Below are 22,626 nucleotides of genomic sequence, written 5' to 3' on the forward strand. Positions count from 1 at the left end.
TTTTCCTGATGCAACACAGGAGACTAGTGGCCTTCGCATCTTGTCAGCTCAAGGTCCACGAGCTGAACTATCCCACGCATGATTTGGAGCTAGCTACAGTTGTCTTTGCACTGAAGGTGTGGAGACACTATCTCTATGGGGTTAGGTTCGAGTTCTTTTCTGACCACAATAGCTTAAAGTATCTCTTCTCGCAGTCTGAGTTGAACATGAGGCAGAGGCGCTGGATGGAGCTCCTAAAGGACTATGACTTCGATCTTCAGTATCACCCGAGCAAGGCGAACGTGGTGGCAAATGCCCTCAGTCATCAGCCACGCAGCTTGGTGGGGCATATGATGGTCCGGGAGTGGAGGATGCTCGAGGATATCGCAGATTATGTGTCCCGGATATTCTTAAGTTATGTAGAGATCTTATAACTGAGGCACATCAATCGCGGTTTTCTATCCACCCTGGCTCGACAAAGATGTACCGTGATATGATGCGACAATATTTTTGGGCAGGGATGAAGGGCCAAATCACCAATTTTGTGGTCGAGTGTGACACGTGCCAGCGTGTCAAGGCCGATCATCAAAGACCCCCTGGTCTATTGCAGCCATTGAGTGTCCCGTTGTGGAAGTGGGAGCATGTGTCAACAGATTTTATTATGGGCTTGCCAAGGACTCAGGGTGGTCCTGACGCCATCTGGGTTTTCGTTGATCGTCTGACGAAGTCAACACATTTTCTTGCCATTCGTACGACTTTGCCTTTGGACCGGCTTGCGTGGTTATTTGTCGAGGAGATTGTGAGACTGCATGGTGTTCCAGTCTCAATCGTTTCTGACCGAGACCCAAGGTTTATGTCTCAGTTTTGGGGGAGCTTCCAGAGAGCGATGGGGACTGATTTGCAGCTCAGCACTACGTACCTTCCGCAGACCGATGGCCAGACCGAGAGGGTCAACCAGATCCTTGAAGATATGCTTCGGTCCTACGCGATTGATTTTGGGGGTTGCTGAGATGTGCATCTGTGATTGGCTGAGTTCGCGTACAACAACAGCTATCAGGCGACCATCGACATGGCTCGTTTTGAGGCACTATATGGCAGACCATACAGATCACTGAGTTGTTGGACCGAGGTTGGAGAGTGACGTCTCCTAGGTCCCAAGCTTGTACAGGAGACATCAAAGGCTATCGATATCATCAGGCAGAGGATGTGTACAGCTCAGAGTCAGCAGAAGAGTTTTGCTGATCATCGGCGTCGTCCCTTGGAGTTTGATGTAGGGGACCATGTGTATCTCAAGGTCTCGCCCATGAAGGATATAGTTCATTTTGGAGCAAAGGGCAAGCTTGCCCCGAGATTCATAGGACCTTTTGAGATCACTGGGTGTGTTGGCGTCGTGGCCTATCGGCTTGCCTTGCCATCTCAGTTGTCTGGCATCCACAACATTTTTCATGTATCTATGTTGAGGAAGTGTGGGTCAGACATCGTTCCTGTTATTGATTAGCAGCCGTTAGAGGTTCGTGAGGACGCTTCCTACATTGAACAGCCAGTTCGTATCCTTGATTGGAAGGAGCAGGTCCTCCGGACTAAGGTCATTCCATTGGTGAAGGTTCAGTGGGGTCACCATTCTGTTGAGGAGGCTTCTTGGGAGCACGAGGCCGAGATTCGAGAGCGTTATCCCCATCTCTTTGATAATTGATTATGTGTTGTATTTTGTATGTTATCTCTGATTTTATATGATTATGTTATGTTTCTTCTTCCTCGCGAGTACTGTCTAGTTACAATGATTGTGTAAATTTCAAGGATGAAATTTTTATTAGGAGGGGAGAGCTGTAAGCCTCGTATCTTAAACCGTACCATTCTGTAGGCTTCCGTGGTCTTTCCAGTCGAATTCTGGCAACCTTCGACCTTTGTCTGACGTTTGCACACGACCCTGATTTACACGCTGTCAACCCGAGTCGACTCAATTCGAGACTTATACCCTAGCAACCGCGCTGTCGCCGCGGTTCCGATGCCGCATCTCGCACGCTGAGGTGATACCTAGGCCAGGAGATGTGGGCCTGTGTTCGGTACGAGGAAAACGCCGCACGTATGAATTCTGAGAGAATCTCTACAACTTGTCACATCCATCAACCCATCAACCAAGTACACCATTACCTCACACCCTTCCCCAAGTAACCCCCAAAGTCAAAAAAGGTTCTTACACACCCATACTTTTCTTACACCATCTACCACAAAAGTCAAAAAGTCTCTTACACATCCATCACCCATCTCTCTCTCTCTCTTTACAACCCTCACTCTCACATTTTTTTCAAACTCATTTCCAAGCAACCAAAATACCATACGTCCAAGCCCTTTCTAAACTCTAAGAGAACTTTGTGTGTGGCCCACTTCCTACCCTCTCATCTCCTATCTTAACCATCCAAACTCCATCTCCTCCATTAGGATCAAAGCTAAGGAGCAAAGGAAGCCTAAGGAGTAAGAAGGAATGGTGGGTGATCTTGGATCTCCACTCCTTTATTCTTTTTATGATGTAAGGGCCCACTTATGGTGGGACCCACCATGATGTAGGCTTTGTATCAAAGAGGGGCCCATAGTGGCGGGGCCCCTCCATCCTTGGCGATGCCTCTCTCTCTGTCTCTCTCTTGTGTATGATGGCTTGTGGCCCACCTTGATGCATGATACCATCCAAGCTGTCCACCCATCCCAAAATGGTGTGGCCCACCTAGATCATACATTTTTAATCAACGTCGTCCATCTGTTTTATCCAGGCCATCCAGTGGGCTTGGATGATGGCCAAACACAAACACCAGGCTGATCCAAAACAGGTGGGCCATGTGGGACCCACCTTGATGAGGTGTACATCCACACCGTTCGTCCAGGGGCGCTGGAAGTATGGACTGACGGTGGAGGTGGCTGACAATAAGGTGTTAACTGACAGTAGGGTGTACTCACCTGCTGCATGAAATAATAAAGTAATATATAATATGATATATTATATCATTATGAAAGGGGGTAGCCCATTGCATGGGACCCACCCAAGCCGTCCATCCATCCTGATGGTGGGGCCACCTTGAGGATACACTGCATCCACCGTCCAGCCCATGGACGGTGGATCCCAGCCATGATGTATGTGTTTTACACATGCCCTCCATCTATTTTGATGATGGGACCCACTGCCATCTGACGTTAGCAGTTCTATGGGTCCCACGTGAGATCAAGACCATCCAAATGGTGGGACCCAGGTCCATAGCTCAGCATTTGGGCCTATTTATTCATTCCTCCTTCATCCTTGAAGCCATTCCTGTAACGACCTTGGAATTTTTGTGCTAATCTTTCCTTAAGTAGTTGTTTTGGGGTAATTAGCGCTTTACTCGATTGCTTGTGAAATCCGCATCAATCACTTTAAATTGTATCTGCATGGCTCTAAACGTGTAGATTAGTGAGCGCTACGTTACTCTGAAATCTGGGATCCATCGCTAAATCCAGTTGTTCTGGGAAATTTTTGGAAGATCTGGATCGGACCTGGACCGCGCGTCGAAAGTCCGATGGCGATGATCTTAGGCTGTTGCGGTCACCGAGTTGGGCTTGATCTTCACCTTGAAAATCAAGTCGATCCGATGTTCTGGGTCGATTTGATTGAGTTCGGAGTGAAGAGAGTGAGAACGGTTGGAATTTATTAAGCTTTTAATGAAATCTGAGTCGTGTCGCTTGCGCGACGATTTTAAGCTATCTGACCGTTGGATTCTGACCCAATTTTATCCTCTGATCAGGATAGTTGGCCCAGGCATATCCTAGTGCTTGTGGACCTAATCGAGTTTCCGTGACCGTTGAATGGAGTGTGGTCCGCCACGGCTGATCTGAAGAGCCGGTCGGTACGAAAACTCAGCTTGACCTAGATCCATGGTCAAGGAGCTTAAGTCCGACCTTTCGTGGTTATAGGCCCACCAGAAGTGCTTCGTTGGATCGAGAAAGGCTTACTTTGGTTATAACCTAAGTATACCTTAACCCTGGGGTTACTTTCATCAAATAAAAGCCTATTTATAGTCCTTAAACCCTAGCTCTCTTTTCCATACGATTTTCTCTAACCCTAGCTTGGAAAGAGAGTGGAAAAGAGAGAGAAAGTGAGAGAGATAAGTTGGTGAATCATCTTGATTTCTTCCTTGTTCTTCTTCATCTTTGAACCTTCACTTTGAATCGTTCTCCCGACGATTCTGAGTTCTTTTGGGGTAAGTTAACCTAACCCTAACCTGTGTTAGAGCTTAGACTAGACTTGGTGTTGTTGAATCTCATTTCTATCCTTATTTTAGGGTATTCTAGCGCCGTTGACGATGACAACTCGTCTAAATCAGCTCGGCGGTTCTTTCTTTGCTTAAGGTGAGGACTTTAAGTGTATAGGTTATGGTTTTCAAGGCTTTCAATCCCAGTTAGTGATTTATTCTTGTTATGGATGAGATTTCACATGCCAAATGTTATGTTTACATTGCTTTCCTGATATGCATGTGCTATATTGAGATTTGTGTATTCTAAGTGTATTTATAAAGTACCGTATACGTATAAAATATGCACTTGTGTTTGTCATGATTATTTGTCATGTATGTATGCTAGATGCATGCATGACAACTCCTTGGTAAAAGGAATTGTCTAAGTGCGTGTATTCTAACATACGCCATGTATGTTGTTCCATGTATGCTAAGTGTTTGTAGAAATGCATAAATGATCTAAGTGTAACTGATTACACTAATTGTGGGCGTTGAGAAGTGATTCTCAATACTCCTATTGATGCGCATGATTTCCTTTATGCAGTTACATTCCAAGTTCTTTTAATTCAAGCATTACCTATGCTTACATTTATGTTAAGTTGATATTCTTCAAGTGCTGGTGTACCATGATTTGAGTTGTTGTTTCATTACTGTCTTACAATCCATATGAGTATCTATAGTAATGTAAGGTGTTTGGGACTATGCCTTAGTCTAGGAAATCGGTAATTGACCCTATATACGTGGTTGAGATTGCTTTCGCCATGTAGGACGTATTAGACGAACCCAAGTCGTATTAGAGTTGTCGGCAGTGGTTTGGCCACGCGGAGTGTTTGCACACTCTATGTCGTTCAATTCAACGTGCGCTCGTGCTAGTCGAGTTTGTCAAGTAACTCGATTGTCCGTTGTATGTTAACCATGTATGGACGCTACTGTTTGAATCTAGGATACCGAACTTACCAGTGAAATCCTGTTAACTATGGTACTTGATCCACTAAGACTCATGAGCCGGACATGGTGGTATGGGACACCGTGGTCGAGCTGTCGGCCTACACTGGGGTGACGAGCCTCCCCGTAGTGACCAATGAGCAACTAAACTTGTGAGCCGATTATGGTGGTATGGGACACTATATTCGTACTGTCGGCCTACATTGATTGGTGACGAGCCCTTTGTAGTGACCTCGAGCATACCTGGATACCGCAAGGAGGTGACGAGCCAAATTGTGGTAGGAAAGGCATGAAAGGCGTGCATTGATTGGTGACGAGCCCTTTGCTACGACCTCAAATGTATGATCGTATGATATGACTAGGATTGACGACCCTAGCATGGATCACTGTTTGGATGGTGACATGAGGAAGGTATCTTAGCTTCCCAATCCTGTTGTGTGAAATGGACTAATAACAACTTGGTAATCATATCCATGCACCGCATTTGCATGTGCTTTGTAGATGTGGCGCACTTTGAGGCGATGTCATGCGTAACGTAAGAAGAAGACACTGAGGGTGTATGCGTGAGGGCACGCATCATATTGCATTCATACCTGCATTAACAAGAGTACTTAGGATTTATCTAATTGTCCTGCTTTATCATTACTGTTTGATTGAACTAATAACATGTTAACCAGTGCCTTATTGTTCCACTAAGTTGATCACTCACTCCCACGTTTCTGGGGCGGTGTTACACACCCACCAGACTCTGTCTTAGGCCCTGATGTTGCAGATGTGGATGCGACGTCTGAGGCAGAGCGGGAGCTGGATGACGACGAGGCTGCTTTCTCCTATATGCAGTTTTTAGACGGGTTTTAGCGAGCCTCGGTCTGTTGCGCGGGATCTCTGGGATTATATTTTTGGAACTGAAACGATGTAATTGATACTTATAATTTTGTTAAATAACACTTTTACACGATCTGGTTGTATATGTAATTCAGGGATTTACACTTGTACACATTTTACTATAAGTCTTCCGCTTGCTTTATTCACTTGTCCCTGAATCATATCTGTGTTTTGGCTTAATCTATTCCATGTTTTATGCACTAATACAACTAACATACATTCATCATTAAATATGTTGCATAAGTGATGTTTTGGAACTCGGGAGCTGAGTTATGCTCGACCCCCGAATTTCAGGGCGTTACAATTCCCTACTGCGAGTGGCTAGCAGTAGAGTATGAACGTCAGCGGGGTCCATGGGACCCACTCACCTCTTCCGTCCACTCAGATGGGCCACACCATCATGTATGTGTTGTGTCCACCGTCCAAGGACAGTGGGATGCACCCCACGTGTGGGGCCCTCCTTGATGTATGTGACTGTCCAGGCCGTCCAGGGGCCCGGACATCAGCATGCACCTATATATTGTATATTTTATATTTTATATATATATATATATATATATTTATATTATATGTATATATATATAAGATGGTGGGCCCTACGTGGGACCCACCTCTCCCTTCAATGCATAAAGCTGCATTGGCAGCACCTGTACTTAAATATTATATATATATATATATATATATATATATATTATATTTTATAACATTTATGAGGGTAGGTCCTACGTGGGACCCACCTCTGTTCTCTTTAAAGCAGTTGTAGCTGCAACATACAGCAACTATGTAGCTGTTGTGTACGTCCAGCTGGTGGGACCCACTGTCCATTCACGTCAGCACAGCTCCATGGGTCCCACGTGATGTATATATGTCTCCAAACCGTTCTAATGGTGGGACCCACTGCTGGACTGACATTAGTAAGTTCCATGGGTCCCACGTGATTTGTATGATCGTCCCACCCTCCTGATAGTGGGACCCGCACCTGGGCAACGTATGGATGGTGCTGGCGCACCTAGACAAAAATTTGGATGGTGCTGATGTATGTGGGCAATGTTTGCGTAGTGTTGGTCATCATTAATGAGCCATGAGCCCATGGGTCGATAGTGTACAGTAATACACATGTTACACCTACAACTATTGAAATGAGTTTGGTGTGGCCCAAGCCCACTTGAGGACCATTGGTGCGGCCCATCCATGAGGCCATCATGATGCATTTTAGCTGCATGATAGGTGCAGTGGTTAACATGCCCTTGAGCTTAGTAAAAGCTTCCTGGCATTGCTCGGTCCACTCGTATGGCACATCCTTTTGAAGTAGATTACATAAAGGATGAGAGAGGTGACTAAAGTCCTCTATGAATCATCTGTAAAAATCGACGTGTCCTAAGAAGGATCACACGTCTCATATGTTCTTAGGTGGAGGTAGCTTAGAGATAAAATCATTTTTAGCCTTATCTACCTCAATTCCCTTGGACGAGATAATATGTCTAAGGACAATTCTCTTACGAACCATGAAGTGGCACTTCTCCCAATTCAATACCAAGTTCTTTTCCTCATATCGCTTTAGTACATTTTTCAAATTTTTCAAGCATTCACTAAAGGATGGATCAAAGACAGAGAAGTCATCCATGAAGACCTCTAGATATTGCCCCACCATGTTAGAAAAAATATTCATCATACATCGCTGAAAAGTGACGGGGCATTACACATTCCAAATGGCATCCTTCAGTAAGCAAAGGTGCCACAGAGACATGTGAATGTGGTCTTTTCCTGATCTTCAGGGGCTATCTCTATCTAGTTGTAGCCCGAATACTTGTCAAGGAAACAATAGTACGAGTGACCAGCTAACATTTCTAAGATTTGATCAATGAAGGGCAAAGGGAAGTGGTCCTTCCTCATGACGGTATTCAATTTTCTGTAATCAATACACATTCTCCAACCAGTAGTAACTCTAGTTGGCACAAGTTCATTATTGGCATTAGCTACGATGGTGATTCCGAACTTTTTAAGAACCACCTAAGTTGGACTCACCCATTGGCTATGGGATATTGGGTATATAATAACTACATTCAATAGTTTAAGAACCTTAGCCTTAACCACTTCCTTCATGTTTGGATTTAGTTTATGTTGTGATTGCCGAGAGGTCTTCACATTATCCTCAAGATAAATGTGGTGAGTACAAATTGAAGGGTCAATTCCCTTGAGGTCCGCAATCGACCATCCAAGGGCTCCTTTGTGATCAATGAGAGTAGAGATAAGCATACTCTCCTATTTTTACTCAAGGTGAAAAGAAATCACCACCAGGTATGTCTCATCTTGACCTAAATAGACATATTTCAAATCAGAAGGCAAAGGTTTTAGGTCAAGCTTTGGTGCCTTGAGGTTAGACAGTAGAGGCACTACATCAGTTTGGGATAATTTTTCAAATTGTGGCCTCCACCGGTTAACTTTAAGTACTAGCACATCATCAAGCATCACACCTATCTCCCTAATCATATCATCATCTAAATTATGGGAGGGGACCAAGCATGTCCCTTGAGGGTCAGAGGATAAGGTCAGAAGTGTTCTATCTTCCGTGAAAATTCAATCAGGTTAATATCATGGAAATCATCTTTATCCTCTAACTGTTTGCCAGTGTTGAAAAAAATATTCAAGTCCAATGTCATATTCCCGAAAGACATACTCATGACTCCATTCCTACAATTATTAATCGTATGTGAAGTGGTAAGGAGTGGGTGACTAAGAATGATGGAATTTGAGTGATCATGTCCATGATGGGTTAAGTATTCAGGACGATAAAATCTATCGGGTAATAAAATCTGTCAACCTTGACCAACACATCCTCGATTATCACTCTCAGTACATGAACTGAGTGATCGGCAAGTTGTAATGTAGTTCGGGTGAGTTTCAATTCACCCTAACTTAGTTGTTCGTAGACCGTGTAAGGAATCAGATTTACACTCACTCCTAAGTCAAGAAGTGTGCTCAATCTGGTAGTTCCCAATTATACAAGTGACGGTTGGGCTACCGGGATCTTCGTATTTCTGTGGCACATCTTCCTTTAGGATGGCACTCACCTTTTTAGTTAAGAAGATTTTCTTTTGAATATTTTGTCATCTTTTGGTCGTACACAAGTCTTTCAGAAATTTGGCATATGAAGTTATTTGTTTAACCGCACCCAGTAGAGGGATATTGACCTTAACTTATTTCAACACCTTTAGAATGTCCTGAGAGTTAGACAGAGGTTTTGGTGCAATTAACCATTGGGGGAATGGGGCAAGTGGCTTGCCTTGAAGTTCCTGTTCTAATTCTTGTGGAGCAATGCTAGGTTCTTTTGAGTCCTTAGGCTTTTCAGCCCTAACCGGAATGGTTTTGTCAATGGTCTTCCCACTCCTAAGAGTGGTGATAGATTTAGCTTGCTCCATTTGATTTGAAGAGCTCGGGTCGCTAACTTCATATTGTGGTTTTAGATTGGGAAGAGGTTGAGCTGGAAGGCTCCCCTTATTCCTAATCGTACTACCTGTGTCAAGCCCTTGTATGGCTTTTGTAAGGTCTTAAAAGGCTTGTAGCATCCCCTGATTGAAAAGCTATTGCTTTTGAAGATGTTTTAGAACCGGATCGTCTTAAGGTTTCTCTTGATTTGGAATTTGATTAAAGAAACCTCGAGGGGTAGCAGTTTATCCATTCCTCCAACTGAAGTTTGGATGATTTCTCTACCTAGGATTGTATGTATTGGAGGTAGGTCTATTGAAAGGTCTTTGGTAATTATTCGCGGCATTGGATTGCTCATTCAACACCTCTTGAAAGGCAGGTATTGTTGGACAATTTCTAGTTGTGTGAACGTTACAAGCACAAATACCACAAACAGTTTCCTTAAACTTATCCTTCTTTAGTTTCATGGCCTCAAATTTTCTTATAAGATTAGACACTTTAGCATTGATATCATCATCCTCTTTCAGAAGATATAATTCGCCCCTCCTTTGATTGAGTGGGCTTAGAAGTGGTGCTGGATTTTGAGTAAGTGTCCCATGATTATGCGTTGTCAACAAGTCTATCCAAGTAGTCCCACACATCATCGACATTTTTATTCATGAATTCCCCATTACACATTGTCTCAACCAATTGGCACATGGAAGATATTAGTCCATCATAGAAAAAGTGTGTAATACGTCATGTTTCAAAATCGTGTTGTGGGTATGAACTGAGAAAATCCTTGTACCGCTCCCAACATTGGAAGAATGTTTCATCCTCCTTTTGGGCAAAGTTCATATTGACTTTCTAAAGGTGTTCATTTTATTATGTGGAAAAAATTTCTTTATGAACTCCTTTATCATGTCATTCCATGTGTCAATAGATCTGAGAGGTAGTGAATGCAACCACGTCTTAGCCTTCTCTTTCAAAGAAAAGGGAAAGAGTTTCAGTCTGACTGTGTCCTCAGACACAGTTGGAAAATATAAAGTGGCTATGATCTCATCAAACTCTTTCAAGTGTAGGTATGGACTTTCATATTCAAGTCCATGAAATTTTGGAAGGAGTTAGATCACCACTGGCTTGATATCCATGTGTCCCGTATTTTCTGAAAAAACCATGCATGAGGGTGTGCTTACCCCCGCCGGTTGTAAATAATCTCATAAAGTATGAGGCGAGGGTGCTTGATGCACCTCATTCTCATCCTAGACTTCCTCAACCCGAGGTTGAAGTTGTCTTCCCGGTTGATTGACAAGTTGATTTGCAGCAATTACTTCAATTAACTCTGAGGATCTTGAGTAGTGTCTAATCCTGTGATGGATACATAACCCCTCAACCAATCCTCCTTCACTCAAAGGACGTTGAGTGTTGTCACGGACCCACTTGGGCAAGAAACACTCTCAGCCCTCAATTTCAGATTCTAACCTAAACCTAAAAGAGAGAAAGGAAATAGAAGTCTAGCAATAGAAAGAGAGAGGGAGTTGGAAAGAAGTTACCAGATTAGAAGTTCCTAATTAAAATCCTGCAAAACAAAACAAAACAAGTCAGTTTCAAAAAATAGAAATTCTAAAATTAGAAATTCCTTAAAAAAATAGAAAATAAATTAGTTTCTAAAAACGAAAAAGGAAAGTTTCTAAAAATAGAAAATAGAAAGTTTCTAAAAACTGTTTAGGAAAGTTATAAACCTAGAATTAGAAAGCAAGTTAATTTATATAAATAAAAGAAATCTTAGAATTAGAAAGTTTCTAAAAACAAAAAACAAACCCTAATCTAAAAATAGAAAAACCCTAATCTTAACCTAATTCTAAAACTAGCTAATCTCAAAAAAACACAACCCTTAATCCCTGGGAACGGCCCCAAAAACTTGTTCACAACCCCAAGTGTAAGGTCGCGATGTAGTAATAATCTCGGTGAGACCGAGGTCGAATCCATAGGGACTAATCTCGTGTGTTTTCTGAAAGCAACTAGAAAAAGAACTAGAAAAAGATGAAAACCTAAACCTGAAATATTTGAGAGTAATTGTGAGAGATTTAATAAAAAACTTAAGAAATTCAAAGGTAGGAAACTAGGGTTTCCAAGGATCCACTTGTAGAGATCAGGGAGATCTATGCTTGATTCAAGTCACACGATTGGAATTGGAGTCTCATCTTATCCAATTGGAAGATATCTCAGTAAAATCAAATCTGAACTTCCTTTGACCTAGTTCTCAATGGATGATAGGTGTGAGAACTAGGAGTGATTCCATCATAAAACCAAGCCCATGAGACAAGGCAAACAACAAGATTTACCAATCCCATAACCAATCTGGGAGAATTGTGAAAGTTAGGGATGATTCCATCATCCAACCATGCCCAAGGGACAATGGTGAACAACAGGATTTCCTAATTTCATAATCTCAATACATGAAAAGAACATACTCAAAGCTATCACAGATCTATTGTAATTTAAGTCACAACAAACCATTAAAAACTGAAAGCATTCCTTATAATCAAACTAGAATCAAAGAGAGTTCAATATAAACACGAATCAAAGTAATAGAAACATCCCATCACGTTATAAGCTTCACCTCTTAGCCCTAGCTAAGAGGTTTAGCCAACCATAGACATGATTGAACTAGAATCTCTTAAGAAAAAACTCTTAGTGATGGCTTCTCCACGCTTTTGTTCCACTCCTCAAACCCTAGATGATGCCTAAGAGTGCCCTAGGGACCCTTATTTATAGTTTTAGGCCTTAACCTTTCGCACCGAGTGGAAATTTCTGGAAACCGTCTCAAATTTACACAATCTGTGCAAAAATTGCGTAACCCTCAACTAGTCTTGAGCCATCCTTGACCGATCGTGGGCCATACTCGACCGGTCATGGACCACCCTCAACTGGTCGAAGATCGCATGAATTTAGAAGCCGATGTTGTTGGAGTTCAAGTCGAAGTTTCCTCGACTAGTCCTGTAAGAGCCAGGACTGGTCGAGCAAAAGCCAAGACTGGTCATGCGGAAGCCAGGACTAGTCCTGCGTAGCCAGGACTAGTCAAGCAAGAGTCAAGACTGGTCAAAAATTACATAAATTCACTTCAAAACTTCAATTCTCTTCATTCTTCACTTGGTTTTCTTGGATATTTGACATGTCAATTCTTCATTCTTAGTCTTCTGAGATCCAATCCATGGCTTGGTGATTCTTGAGCGTTAAATGCATGCTTTTAACATCTTTTTCAATCCAAGCTCTTACATTCACCTTGCAACACAAACATGATTAAAATAAAACATTAAGCATTATTATGTTCATAAAACCAAGTAATAGATGGAGTCCAATATGCAATATTTGACCCTCAACAACCTCCATCAGAATATAAGGTCAATCCTGGTACACAGGATCAGTCAGAGGTATGGACATGTCCTATGAATTAAACTTCTCAACAAATGGCTTTAAACGATGTCCATTTACTTTGAAAACATTATCATATGTTGGATTCTTTATCTTGACAGTCCAATGAGGATAAACATTAGTAATAGTGAAAGGGTCGGTCCAACGAGATCGAAGTTTACCTAGAAAAAGTTGTAACCGTGAATTGTAGAGGACTTTTTGATTGGTTAAGAATGATTTTCAAAGGATGTTCCTGTCATGGAACACCTTCCTCCTGTCCTTGTAAATTCTCAATTTCTCATAAGCGTCGTTCCGAATTTTCCCGAGTTCATTCAACTGAAGTTTACATAGCGAACCAATGTTGTCTAAATTGAAGTTTAGATTTTTAATAGCCTAGTAGGCTCTATGTTCCAGGTCCACAGGCAAGTGGCAAGATTTCCCATAGACGAGTCTAAAGGGAGACATTCCAATTGGGGTCTTAAAGGCAGTACGGTAGGCCCATAAAGCATCGGTCAAGCAGATTGACCAATCCTTGCGATCAGGGTTACACATCTTTTCCAAAATTTGTTTAATCTCCCTATTGGAAATCTCAGCTTGCCCACTTATTTGCGGGTGGTATGAAGTGCTCACTTTATAAGAGATACCATATTTTTACATTAAATTCTCAAATGGTCTATTACAGAAGTGTGAACCTCCATCACTAATGATGGCCCGAGGTGTTCTAAACTGGGAAAGGATATTTCTTTTAGGAATCGAATGACCATTCGATGGTCATTGTTCCAGCACGGGATCGCTTTGACCCATTTAGTGACATAATCTACTACTAACAGAATGCAAATATTCCCAAATGATTGAGGGAATGGCCCCATGAAATCGATGCCCCAACAATCAAATGCTTCAATGATCAAAATGGGATTCAGAGGCATCATATTTCGATGGGATAACACTCCCAATTTCCAACAATTCTCACAAGCCTTGCAGAACTCATGAGTGTTCTTGAATAAAGTGGGCCAGTAAAAGCCGCACTGCAGAAGTTTGGAGAGGATTTAGAGTTCTACTTGCGTAATGAATAATGTACGTCTTCTTTTTTTTTCTCTAGCCTAAAACCGCCCCAAGAGCATAGTCAGATGCGTCGCACATAAGTTCAAAAGGAAGGCTCCAGTTGGGTGGCTGCATGATAGGTGCAGTGGTTAACATGCTCTTGAGCTTAGTAAAAGCTTTCTGGCATTGCTCAGTCCACTCATATGGTACATCCTTTTGAAGTAGATTTTATAAAGGATAAGAGAGGTGACTAAACTCCTTTATGAATCGTTTATAAAATTTGACATGTCCTAAGAAGGATTGTACGTCTCGTATGCTCTTGGGTGGAAGTAAGATAGAGATAAGGTAAATTTTAGCCTTGTCTACCTCAATTGCCTTGGACGAGATTATATGTCCAAGCACTACTCCCTTAGGAACCATGAAATGGCACTTCTCCCAATTTAGCACCAAATTCTTTTCCTCACATCGCTTTAGGACATTTTTCAGATTTTTTAGACAATCGCTGAAGGATGGGCCAAAGACAGAGAAGTAGTCCATGAAGACCTCTAAATATTGCCCCACCATGTTAGAAAAAATACTCAACATACATAGTTGAAATGCAGTGGGGGCATTACATAGCCCGAATGGCATCCTTCGGTAAGCAAAGGTGCTAATGGGACATGTGAATGTTGTCTTTTCTTGATCTTCAAGAGCTATCTCTATCTGATTGTAGCCCGAATACCCATCAAGGAAGCAATAGTACGAGTGACAAGATCGCCTTTCCAAAATTTGATCAATGAATGGCAAAGGAAAGTGGTCCTTCTTTGTGACGGTATTCAACTTTCTATAGTTAATGCATATTTTTCAACGAGTAGTAACTCTAGTTGGCATGAGTTCATTATCGACATTTGGTACAATGGTGATTCCAGACTTCTTAGGAACCACCTGAATTAGACTCACCCATTGACTGTCGGATATAGGGTATATGATACCCACATCCAACAACTTAAGTACCTCTCCTTTAACCACTTCCTTTATATTTGGATTTAATCAAGATTGTGGTTATCGAGAGGTCTTCGTATTATCCTCAAGATAAATGCGATGAGTACAAATCAAAGGATCAATTTCCTTGAGGTCTGCAATCGACCATCCAAGGGCTCCTTTATACTCAATGAGAGTAGAAATAAGCATACTCTCTTGTTCCTTCTCAACGTGGGAAGAAATCACTACCAGGTATGTCTCATCTTGACCTAAGTAGACATGTTTAAGATCAACGTGCAAAGGTTTTAGGTCAAGCTTTGGTGCTTTGAGGCTAAATGGTAAAGGTACTACATCGGTTTGGGGCAATTTTTCAAATTGTGGCCTTCACCGGTTAACTTCAAGTACCGGCATAGCATCAAGCATGGCATCCATCTCCCTAATTGTATCATCATCTAAATCAGGAGAATGGGCCAGGCATGTCTTTAAAGTGTCATAGTATAAAGTCAAAAGCGCTCTATCTTTCACGAAAGAGTCGATCGTGTTAATGTCATGGGCATCATTATCATCCTTGCCTATTTGCTCATATTGAAAAAGATATTGAGCTCCAATGTCATATTTTTAAAAGATAAATTCATAATATAATTCCTGCAATTGATAATTGCATTTGATATAACAAGGAATGGACGACTAAGAATGACGGGAATTTGAGTGCTCATATCATGATGGGTTGAGTATCCAAGACGATAAAATCTACTAGATCGTAGAATTTGTCAACCTGGACCAACACATCTTCAATTATCCCTCTCGGTACACGAACTGAGCAATCGGCAAGTTATAATGTTGTCTGGGTTGGTTTTAATTCACCAAGACCCAGTTGTTCATAAATTGAGTAGGGGATCAAGTTAACACTCGCCCCCAAGTCAAGAAGTACGTGCTCAATCCGGTAATTCTCAATTACATAAGTGATGGTTTAGCTACCGAGGTCTTTATACTTTTGCGGCACATCTTTCTTGAGGATGACACTCAATTTTTCTGTCAAGAAGATTTTCTTTTGTATGTTCAGTTGTCTTTTAGTAGTGCATACATTTTTCAAAAATTCAGCATACAAAGGAATTTTTTTAACAGCATCCAGTAGAGGGATGTTGACCTTCACTTGCTTAAGCATCTCTAGAATATCTTAAGAGTTAGAGAGAGGTTTTAGTGCAATCAACTGCTGAGGGAATGGCGCAATCGATTTACTTTGAGGTTCCGGTTCTAACCCATGAGGAGCAATGCTAGGTCCATCATTCTCATCTTCTTCCAAGTCCTTAGGCTTTTCAGCCCTTATCGGAATAGTCTTATCAATTGTCTTTCCACTCCTAAGAGTGGTGATAGACTTAGCTTGCTCCATTTGATTTTAAGAGCTTGGGTCACTAATTTCACATTACGGTTTTGGATTGGGGAGAGGTTGGGCTAGAAGGATCCCTTTCTCCCCAGTCGTTAAGTGTGACTCAGTCCATTGAATGGCCTTGTTAAGGTCTTGGAAGGCTTATAATGTGCCTTGATTCAAAAGTTCTTGATTTTGGATGTGTTTTAAAACTGGATCCTCCTAAAGCTTCTTTTGATTTAAGAGTTGAGATAGAGCCCCTTAAGGGTTAGTCGTTTGTTTATTCCTCCAACTGAAATTGGGATGGTTCCTCCAACTAGAGTTGTATGTATTTAAGGTGGGTTCACTGAAAGGTCTTTGGTAGTTGTTCACGGCATTCGATTGCTCATTTAATATTTCTTGAAAAGCAAGTATTGTTGAACAATTTTCAGTTGTATGTGTCTTGCAAACACAAATACCACAAACAACTTCCTTAGCCTTATCCTTCTTAAGTTCCATGGCCTTGATTTTCCTTGTGAGATTAGCCACTTTAGCATTTATATCATCTTCCTTTTTCAAAATATATACTCCGCCTCTCTCCTTTGATTGAGAAAGCTTAGAAGTGGCACTGGGTTTTGGGGAGATGTCTCATAATTGTGTGTTTTCAGCAAGTTTGTCAAAGTAATCTCACACATCATCGACATCTTTATTCATGAATTCGGCATTAAACATCATCTCAACAAATTGGTGCATGAAAGATGTCAGTCCATCATAGAAGAAATTTGTTATGCACCACATTTCAAAGCCATGTTGTGGACGTGAACTGACAAGATCCTTGAACTGCTCCCAACATTGGAAGAATGTATCATCTTCCTTTTGGGTGAAGTTCATAATCGACTTCCTGATGGTGTTCCTCTTATGGTATGGGAAGAATCTCTTTACGAACTCTCTTGTCATGTCGTTCCATCTGCCAATGGATCGTGGACGTAATGAGTACAACCACATCTTAGCTTTTTCTTTTAAAGAGAAAGGAAAGAGTTTCAGCCTAATTATGTGCTCAGACACATTAGGAAAGTGTAAAGTGGCTATTATCTCATCAAATTCTTTCATGTGTAGCTATGGACTTTTAGATTCCAGTCCATGGAACTTTGGAAGGAGTTGGATTACTCCTAGTTTAATATCTTATTTCTTGCATTGTCTGGAAAAATCATGTAGAAAGGTGTGGTCACCCCCACCGGTTGTAAATAATCCCGTAAAGTACGAGGCGGGGGTGCATTGTGCACCTCGTTTTTATCTTGGATTTCCTCAACTGGAGGTTGATGTTGATTTGTAGGTTGATTTGTAGCCATCACTTTAATTGACTCTAAGGATCTCAAGTGGTGTCCAATCCAGTGCGGATAGACAGCCCTTCAACTAATCCTCCTTCACTCAAAAGACGGAGAGTGTTGTCACGGACTCACTTGGGCATGAAACACTCTCAGCCCTTAAGCAACTAAAAACTAAACCTAAGAAAGAAAACTAGGGAAACTAAAAAAAAAATAAGAAAGAGAATTAGAAAGAGGTTATTGGATCAAAGATTACTATGATAGACCCCTACAAAACAGAAAACCAAGTTAGATTCTAAAAACAACTTTAAAAAAATCCTAACTTAAAAACAAAACAGAAAGTTAATCTTATTCTTAACCTAATTCTAATACTAATTAAATTCAAAAATACACAGTTGTAGTCCCCAGCAACGGCGCTAAAAACTTGTTCACAACCCCAAGTGTAGGGTCACAATGTAGTAATAACTTGGTGAGACCAAGGTCAAATCCATAGGGACTAATCTTATACGTTTACGAAAATAACTAGAACTAAGAAGAAGATCTAAATTTGAAAGCTGAAATAAAGAGAGTAATTGTGAATAATGTTTAAACTATCAATTTAAAGGTGGGAACTAGGGTGCCAAGGATCCACTTGTAGCTATCAAGATGCTACCTTACTTGATTCAAGAGATGCAACTGGGATCAGAGTCCTATCTTATCTAGATGGAAGAAGAGATGATCAAATCTCTGAACTTTTCATTGATCTAGTCTCAATGGAAGAAGATTGTGAAGATTTGGAAGGGATTCCATCACCCTACCATGCCCAGGAGACGATGGTGAACAACAAGATTTACCAATCTCACAATCCTAAATAGGAAAAGAAAATATTCAAAGCTATCGTTGTATCTATTGTAATTTGAGTCACAACAAACCATAGAAAACTGAAAATATTCATTAAAATCAAGTAGAAATCAATGAAATTCAATATAAACAAGAATCAAAGTAAGTTAAACATCTCAATCATGCTACAAGCTTCACCTCTTAGCCCTAGCTAAGAGGTTTAGTTAACCATAAATATGATTAAACCAAATTCTCTCAAACAAAACATGAAAACAAACTAAGGAAGAAGAAGAACTCTTGACGGCAACTCTCCACCGTTTTTCTCCACTCCTTAAACCCTAAAAGATACCTAAGAACGTCCAAGGGACTCCTATTTATAGTTGTGAATCGTTATCTTACACACCGCCTTAAAATTTCCACAACTGACTTGAATTTACGCACTTTGCGTAAGGCCCGCATTACACTTCGATCGGACCGAATTAAGGCTAAAAATTGCACTTTCTCATTGGATAATTCTGCGTGATTTCTAACGCTGAAAATTCTGTGTAGAAAATCTGTCAAATTTAGGTTGAACCGAGTCGAGCCGAAGGTCAAGCCGAAGTTGGTTTCGGTCAAACCGAGTCGAGCCGAATAAATTCTAAAAATCACAATTTCTTACTGGACTATTTTGTACGATTTCGATCGAACCAAAGTTGGCTTAGGTCGGATCGAACTAGCCTATTTTTCTGCTGTAGACTTTGTAATCTTCTCCAGTCTTTCTTCTTCCTTTGTACTTGGTTTTCTTGGATCTTGAGGTCTTGAAATCTTCAATCTTGGTCTCCTAAGATCCACTCCTTACTTTGGTGATTCTTGAGCATCAAATCCATACTTTTAGCATTCTTTTCAATCCAATCTCTTACATTCACCTTGCAACACAAACATGTATAAAATATACCATTAAGTATTATCATGTTCCTAAAACCAAGATATAAATGGGGAAAAATATGCAATATTTGACACTCAGCACCTCCCATGAGGGACACCCAAAATCACATAGGCCCAACCGCCCTTACTGTCAGGTGAGTGAAAAAGAATGTCAGATCTTGCAAGCAGAAGTTAAGGAACTGATCGATACTAGCCAAGTCAAGGAAAGCATGAGTACATATATTGTGTCAGCTCAAGATCCTAACACCAAGTACAAGAAAAGGGCTAATAAACATCGGTATCAGAAACCATCTCATAATCATGAGCTAAGTACCTTGAGTAACTTGAGGACAATTTTTTTCAAGTGGAGGGATCTGACGTAGAACGTGTCACAGATACGTTCCTAGCATGGTCAGACTAAAAGAAGGTGGACCATAAATTGACCGTAACTTTTGATCCGGGTATCATTATGGCGCACCTAACCAAGTATCAAGAACCGAAGCAAGATGAGAACTCAAGGATGAGTTCTTTTAAAGTGGGGGGACTGATGTAGAGCAGGTCATGGACACTTTCATGTCCAAGATGGACAGAGAAGGCCTGATCGGAGGCAAAAGCATCGAGACCGTCAGAACCTTAAAATAGGCATATCTCGCAAACCGAAATGAGTTACTTGACGTACCATATATGATTTTGGGGTAGGGCGAGCTACTTTAGCCAACCAACCTACCATGCTGGGTTGTCCATCCCAAATTTGCAATATTCCATCATATCGACGGTCGAATTCCATGTTTTTTTCCGTTTTTACTATTTTTAGTAAGTTTTAGTTTTATTATAACTCTTCATCTGTTGGACTTTAGGAGTTGTGTCCAACATGAAAACTGTTTAGAAAAATTAGGAGAATAACATGTTTAAGCCACATAGGACACTTACTATAAATAGAAAACTCACTATTTATAGTAAGTTACTAATTTTAGGGAGTTATAGTTATAGTTTAATTCCTAAACTTCTTCCAAGTCTTGGTATCCCTATTTAAAGGGTTGTAGACTCGTTTATTAATTATCAATCAATTTATGAATTTTCATTAATACTATTTCTATTTTCTTGCTTTTCCTTGTGGATTCGTGAAGTCTCTATAAGGAGTCCAGAGAAGCTTTGTGGATTCGAAGTAGTTATCCTTGAGGAAGATGGTGATTAACCTCATCACGTTCATCCCTACGTCATTCTAGTGTGCATAGGGTTCGTATTTATAGTCCTTTGTTGCTAGTTATGTATATGGCCATGAATCTATCATACAGTCGTGTATCATACACGAAGTTGTCCTTGGGATTCAAGGCATGATCCTCGATGTGATTCTGAGTGAAGATCTCAGGGATTTGATCCTTTTCGTACATGAAGGAGATCTTTCGATGGTCAATTTTCGAGGAAGTCATCTCTCGGTGGTAGGCTATCGATACCGACCTCTAAGTTGGTTTGGCCGAGGTCTTACGGATTGAGTTAAATTGTTGGTTATGGTCGGGGCCTATCCTCAAAGTTGAGTTGGTACTCATAGTTGTTTATCGGTCATGATAACAAGACATCAACCGAGGCCGAGGTCATTGTTTGCAATCAGTGCTTGAGATGTTCGTGGAGGTCGTGCTTGGCAATCGTGGCCGAGCTCATCTCCTTTTTCTTTGCTTTGTGTTCTCTCTCAATCTGGTCGTTTACTCAGTCCATTTTCACCCATAACAGTAGCCCCCTACTTTTGAGCGCTTTTCAAAAGCTCGGGAAGTAAATAGATTCAGATTGATGCCCAAGTGTGAGGATGAGGACTCATGCGTGGGAGGTCTGTAGGTTGAGAGCGCTTGTCTTTATAGTGCAAGAGGGAAAGGCGGCAAGTGCGGCAATCGAGGCAGATCTCCTTATGATCGTGATAAGTCATATGAGGAGATGTGCGCTAAAATGGCTCCTCTTCATCTTTTGGTGTATAAGGCACAGACACGTGGTCCTTCCTCGGTAGTCGGGTCGATCAGCGAACCAGCAGAAGCCACGTGGAGAGAGGCATAGTTATAATGCTTCATCAGACCGCTGCATTGAATGCGGGCATTCAATGCCACAGCCAAGGAGCCTATAAATAGGGGAGGGGGATGCCCTAACCTGTTTCATTTACTTTTTCTGCTTCTACTGCTCTTCCAGACCACCAGGCCAAATAATTTTTGGTAAGTCAAAAATCCTTCCTCCAACGAACTTCTTTCTTCCTCAACCTTCTCTTATCCGGCCGTTATCTCTTCTTTCCTTTCTACATTCCTTTTTGTTTTTTGTCAGAATGTCAGACATCTCTAACAGGGCATCTGTGTCTAGGGCGTTCCACGGGGAGTCCATCCCGAAGAGCTTGGACTCTCTGTTGGGGGCCCCTTTTGGTCCTCTGTCCCCGATGATAGGGAGCCATGAGGAGGTGGTCAAATCTACTCCGGTGAGGCAAGAATCTCAACCGGCAATGATGTGGCCTTTGGACATCAGACCTTTGGGTCACGATTGTAAGATGCTGATCTAGATCGGATTAAGGCAAAGTACTAGATTCCAGAGTTTATAGTGCTCTGAGCTCCCAAGTTCGGTGAAGTCCCAGGCCACCCTCACGCAGGTGAGGTGGCTATAATCTAGTCACCCTTCAGTGCGGTATTCAACTTCCCATTCACTCTATTGTTCGGGAGGCCACCCACTGCCTAAGGTTGGCTTTAGGCCAGATAATCTTGAATGTGGTTGCAAGATGCTGATCTAGCTAGGATTAAGGCAGAGTACCAGATTCCAGAGTCTGTGGTGCTCCAAGCTCTCGAGTTCGGTAAAGTCCCAAGCCATCCTCGCACGAGTGAGGTGGCTATATATCTAGTCGCCCTTCAGTGCGGTGTTCGGCTTCACGTTCACTCTATTTTTAGGGAGGCCACCCACCGCCTGAGGTTGGCTTCAGGCCCGAATGCTAGGAGGGCCTTGCTCAAAATTGATATCTTATGGCATCAGTTCAGACATATTGAGCTATCTGCTAATGAGTTCATGTATATGTATAGGGCGAAGGTCAACCCTAGCCACCAAGGTTGGTATTATTTTTCTGCATGGGTGAATAATGGCCAGGCCCTCATCACCGATAACCCATCCTCCAAAAATAGTTGGAAGGACAAATGGTTCTTCGTGTCAGGCGAATGGGAAGCCCCGGCGGCTGAGGTAACCATGTTGTGCTCTCGAGTCCCCACCAATTTCGCTAACCTAGGTCGAAAGTATCCGAGTTGTAGATTTATCTTTTATTATATATTTTTTTGTATCTTGTAGCTTCAGTTGCTGACTGCAGTTGTATGCTTTGCAGCTCTTCCTCAAAGGCAGC

Source organism: Magnolia sinica, chromosome 18, assembly GCF_029962835.1.
Source record: "Magnolia sinica isolate HGM2019 chromosome 18, MsV1, whole genome shotgun sequence".
NCBI classification, from domain to species: domain Eukaryota; kingdom Viridiplantae; phylum Streptophyta; class Magnoliopsida; order Magnoliales; family Magnoliaceae; genus Magnolia; species Magnolia sinica.